The sequence below is a fragment of the Cyprinus carpio genome, chromosome A24, assembly GCF_018340385.1.
Source record: "Cyprinus carpio isolate SPL01 chromosome A24, ASM1834038v1, whole genome shotgun sequence".
Classification (NCBI taxonomy): Eukaryota; Metazoa; Chordata; class Actinopteri; order Cypriniformes; family Cyprinidae; genus Cyprinus; species Cyprinus carpio.
This window is the reverse complement of record NC_056595.1, coordinates 20331047-20336797: the sequence shown is the minus strand read 5'-3', so window position 1 is coordinate 20336797 and position 5751 is coordinate 20331047. Positions and strand designations below refer to the sequence as shown.

The 5751-nt window shown below is 41.6% G+C and overlaps 1 pseudogene; it reads right to left on the bottom strand.

Annotated features, from left to right (window-relative positions):
- Positions 1 to 4173: 4173 nt before the first annotated feature.
- LOC122135470 overlaps positions 4174 to 5751 on the bottom strand; it is an 18388-nt pseudogene continuing 16810 nt past the window's right edge.

Genomic DNA, 5751 nt, shown 5'->3' with positions numbered 1-5751 from the left:
TCTTCTCCCTAACTTCACTGTCCGCCTGCCAAAATCCCTCCACTTCCTCCTAAATTAACTCTGCCAACATTCTCATCTCTTTCCCCTGCTCCCAGCTGGCCTCTTTCCCTCTGTCTTTATAAACGTTTATTGTGAACGACTTGATTAAGTGAAACTAGTTGCTCTAAATTATGCAAGCCAAATTCTATCCAAATTATTTAACTCTTATGGTTAAATCATATACTGTATCTTACTACCCATTCAAGTTTTTTCATGTTTTTAAAAAAGTCGCCCATTGTCACCAAGCTGCATTCATTTGGTTCATCCAGTAAAACACGAATATTGTGAATTATTATTTTTATTTAAAATATCTTATTCTACTTGAATATTATTCCTGTTCATGCAAAGCTGATTTTTCAAGTTTCACATGATTCCTTAGAATCATTTAATATGCTGATTTGCTGCTCAGGAACATTTCTAAAAACAGTCATATTTTTTGGCATACCAAGCCTTTTTTGACCTACATTGTTACCATATGATTTTATTTTCCTTATATAATTGCAGTGACAAGTTGCTTTTTATTGTTTGTAGACAATATATTATACTAACATGACGATGCTCTATCCAATGCAGTATTCTTTGATATCCACAGCTCAGGTATGTATGACCTATATGCAAATATACCTACATGCTTTGCCTCAAATAATTTTCCTGACAGTATGTTGTGTCGGTGGGTTTTTGGACGGTTTGTACAGAAAAGGTGCCCCCCAAATTCTTACCACTGTGAAAATAAGGCCGAAGGTTTATTTCCACCTAGAAACATATCCCACCTCAAGAAGAGGCTTTATAACAGCTGAAACAGCTCAAATACAAACAGTCTTACTGAATACTTCATATAAGTGCTTTAAGAAAAAAAAAAAAAAACCCTCAAGCGTATTCACGTTTCATGCTTTTAAACTTTCCAGGTTCGCTCATATTATGAGTGTGTTAATGTAAAGTAAAAGTTTTTTTTGCAAGTTGGACAAGACAACAAAATTACCAAAGACCATTGGTACCAGCATCTTTTTGATATGATAGAAAGTCAAACAATACGGCCTATAAAGATGAGAGAGATAGAGAGAGAGAGAGAGAGAGATGATTATGTAATGGAATGGTGGCTTTTAGGCAGGAGTGTGTGTTGGTGTTTTGTGTGGTGTATTTGTGTGGTGTGTGTGGTGTGTGTGTGTGTGTTGTGTGTGTGTGTGTGTGTAGCCAGGCTGAGCAATGGGTAATTCAGATGTTCCCTTCAGCACTCACTCCGTGCTCGCTGTCTTGACACGGACTGTACCACCCTTCAACCTTTCCCCCACCCCGGATCAATACCCATGTGAGCTTTATCACACACACACACACACCCACACACACACACCACACACACACACACAACACACAACACACACACACCCACCACACCCACACAAGGCCGCGTTTCCTCATTCTTATGCTAATAACAAGCACAAATAGCTTCACTGTATGTGTGGTTAGACCGGCGGGCTAAGTTGAGTTGGTCCTCAGAGCAGTTTGTGTTTCTCATAACCACTGACACACACACCGTCATTCACGGTACTGACATAGTTTTCATATCGTCAGCAACAGACTTGAAAGAACAAAATCGAGGTGTTGTGTATTCATTAAACTCTTCATGTTAGGCACTTGTGGTTTACATTTAACTGGGCTTAGACAGTGTAATACCCACAATTTTAGAATACCACCTTGGGCAGTCGGTTGCCTAATAGGTTAGATGGTCGGACTTGTAACCTGAAGGTCACAGGTTCAAGGCTCCAATACCCGCCAGGTATTTGTTGGTGTGAGGAGAGAATGACCAGTGCTCTCTCTTCCACCTTCAGTAATGCTTATGGTTCAGTACGATGCTCCGTGGAAAGAGTTTGTGTCATAATGTTGATTATCTCCAGAAAATAGTTTTTTCCTTTGGTCCTCTTTTTGTAAGTTGCTTTGAATAAAAAGCATATGCTAAATGCATAAATGTAAAATGATTAAAAGAACACACCTTTCATTGGAAGTAAACTAGGCCAGGCATAATCTAAAGAAAACATTTATAAAAATGTAATATAAACTCTCAATCAACAGAGTTTATGTTACCAAAACACACAAAAGTTACAAAAAACAAACAGTCTGTGTATGTCTGTGCCATGTAAACAGCGGTGGAAGAAATGGCATGTTTCTATATAGTATCTGTGTATGTTTTCAGCGCAAGCATAATATAAACAGTACCTCTACTGCTGTCTAATGCTGTTAATATGACCAAAATAATTAACTAATAAAAACAGAAATCACTCACTGCTCTAGACTGAATAACTTATATAAGCTTTAATAAGAAACATTTCTTACATGATGCGCTGCTTTTTAGAATCCTCTCGCATGCAGATAAACATGATGGAATCGCTAATACGGCAGTGGTCCCGTCCAAACAGTGCGTGGGCTTGGGCCTGTAAAATGTGACATCAACAGTTTATAGATTCTGCCTAACTGCTTGTGCTAAGACAACAGCTATAATTTATGGGTGATTTTTTTTTTTTTAAAAAAAAAAAAGGAACATGTGGATTCCTTATTCATTATAGGCTGGTTTTGTACACACACTGCCAACACATGTTTATGTTTCAACACCAACATGCAAAAGTGAATTTTGCAAAATAGTGCCCGTTAACGCAGGTTCGATTGTGGTGTGGAAAAGATTCATACTGGCTCTGGTCATCAACCACAGTGCTTTCTCTGGCATCCAGATTTGATGCAAATGTTCTTTTCTCTTTGACTTTGTTAATTAACTGAATCAATTCTGTATGTTGCAGATGAGTAACAGGGCATGGAAGGTTTTGTAAAACACCTAACACATCAGCTAACAAAAGTAGCCTTCACAGCAGCTGAAGCTGAAAACCTAAGCCTAAAGAGGAAAATAAATATCTGAAGGGGTCAAAATGGTTTCACAGGGGAACAGGATTAAATGATTTCTGGGAAGTACAGCTGCGAGAAGACAAGAAATCACATGAAAACAGTGGAAGCCAGGTGTTTATCTAAATAGTTTTCTGCCCTCACAGACAGAACAACATTATGCGGAATGCGACCAAACCCCATCCTGCACCACCCTGTTAGGGAATGAGAAGAGATAACTAGCGATAGAGAGCTTATGTTTCTGTGAGATATTATTGGTCCCCTCGTAAATATTTTAAGAGCCGCGACTTTAAATACAGTTTAAATTGCTAGGCCCATTTTAGAAAAACAGCGCTAAACTGAGTTGAATTGATAGTTTTTGGTTAATACACTATAGACACAAGCACTATGTGTTTATACAGTACCTGATAATCATATAAGATACCTGTTTAAGAAAAATACCCTCATTAAGGTATCTCAGTAATTCAATGTAACCCATGGAAACAGTCGAAAGTTTACTAAATGACATTTGCATGTACTTACTGTAAGCGCAGATTCCGTGTAAGATATTAGTAAGAAAGGGAATCAGAAAGTGACAGTTGCTTTGGTTTTCAGATGGTTTGTGAATAAATCTTTCCGATAAAATGTAAGTCAGTCAAGTCTGTTTTATGTCATCTTCACATGTACGTACATACCACAGCTAATTGAAATTGCGGTACGCTCAGAACCCTTGGTGGCATACAGATAACACTAAACAGTAGAACATTAAATACAGATTTTTAAAAGTTGCTAAAATACCACTATACAAACTATACAAAATAAGGTCAATGTAAAAAAAAAAAAAGATAGTGTAAAGCAGCACAAGGCACATGGCAGATAGAGTGCACACCAGTGAAGGAGTAAACAGTGCAAATATAAATGATGTAGTAGTGCAAAAGAGCTTCATTCAGTCTGGGTTAACAGTGTCAACAAATCTAAGACGAGGCAGTTCTTTATTAAACTGACAGAGACGGGTGGTTAGAACAATGAGCTGGTAGGTTAACTCTGCCACCACACCAACGAATGAAGGTAGGAGCAGAACCAATGACTGTGCACAAAGTGTCTTGGTGCAGGCAGGCAGTTGTGTTAATCGGGGGCCGGGGGGGGGGGGGGGGCGGGGGGCGGGGGGGGGTGATCGGGTGGGGTTCAGATTTCAGATGGTTTGGCATGGGGAAACGTTGGGAGGGGGGGGGGGGGTTGGTGCAAGGTTGATGACATGAAGCTAGGCCTTCAGTCTTCCTGGACACGCTGCTGAATGAAGCTGTAATTCTCCTCCTGCTGAGTCCTGCAGCCTGGAACTGTTGTGTGACGTGGTGGGGGAATCAACGTGCGATGCAAGGCTTTTAGGGCTGAGATGGGTTTCTGAAAGTCCTGGAGGGAGGGAGAGGGAGACACCAATGGATCTTCTCAGCTGCCTCGTCAGCTATGCGTTGAAGGGTCCTTCCCGGCAGAGACGCGTTTGCAGGCGCCAGCCATAACACAGTGATCGCAGCTCGTCAGAATGCTCTCGTATGGTGCCTATGTAGAAGATGCACAAGATGGGGCTGGTGGGGCTATGGCTCTTTCTCAGTTTGACGAGTAGGTAGCGACGCTGCTGTGCTTATTGGCCAGTGCCTGCTGTGTTGTCGGTTTCCAGAAGAGGTCCTCTGAGAGGTGCACACCCAGGGGAACTTGGTTGTGCCTCACTCTCTCCCACAGTCGCACCGTTGATGGGTCAGAGGAACCATGCGACGTGGTGCAGATCTACTTGAAGTCAACAAAACATCTCCTTCATCTTCTCCAACATCTCAGAGAGGATTGTTGTCACGGCACCACTAACAGGCCCAGGCGGCCTCACCTCGTTCCTGTAGTTTGTATCATCTCTGTTGCTAAGAAGACCCACCAACAGGTCGTGTCTAATCCCGCAAACCTATGTAAGATGGGTTTGGTACAGGTTGGAGTGTTGTGCGGTTTGCATCGTGGGTTCCAGCTAGAAGTTGAGGGAAGAGGGGGGGCTCAGCACACATTCCTTGGGAGGGCGCCCAGTGTTTCAGTGTGGTGATGGATGCTGTGGATGTGTGCTGCGGAACTGACGTTTACTGCCTGAAGGCCTTCCAGTGTCAGAAAGTCCCATACAGAGTCAGTTGGCACCAGGCGACAAGTGTTAGGCCACCGATTCTAGTGACGGGTCAGTTTGTGAATGCCGTGCTCGTTGGGGGATGATTTGTTGTTGAATGCTGAACTGAAGTATATGAAACACGGATTATGATGTATAAGTCATTTTTGGTCTAGAGGTGTGATTGCTGAGTGGACGGTCGTAGTGATGGCATCGATCGGTCGAAGGCAGTTGGAAGCGATATGCAACTGGAAGGGTCCAGGGAGGGGGGATGGTCAGACTTATGTGGTGCAGACTAGGCTGTTTCAAGCCTTCATGAGAATAGGGTAATTGCAACTGACGGTATCATTGAAGCAGGATGGAGTACGGCTTCTTTGGGACTGGATTGATTGTGGTAGCTTTGAAGGCATGTGGGACAACGCCTGGACTAAGGCGAGAGACTACAGTACAAGTAAAAAACAGGTAAAGATTGCAGTCGAACTGCCTCAAAAGAATGATTTATTCACAACTGTATTGTTTCATAAATGTTAAAAAGTAAAAGTATAAATCAATAGATTATTTACACTCAATTCAGGTTATAGGGGTAACTAACATGAAGCAATGCTTTATATTTTTCAGTAGCAAACAGTACCTTGGTAGGTTTCATAATAGGTAAGCTTTTAATTTCATGTAAGTTTTAGCAATTTTTACAAAAAAGGCTGATGAAGAAGAAG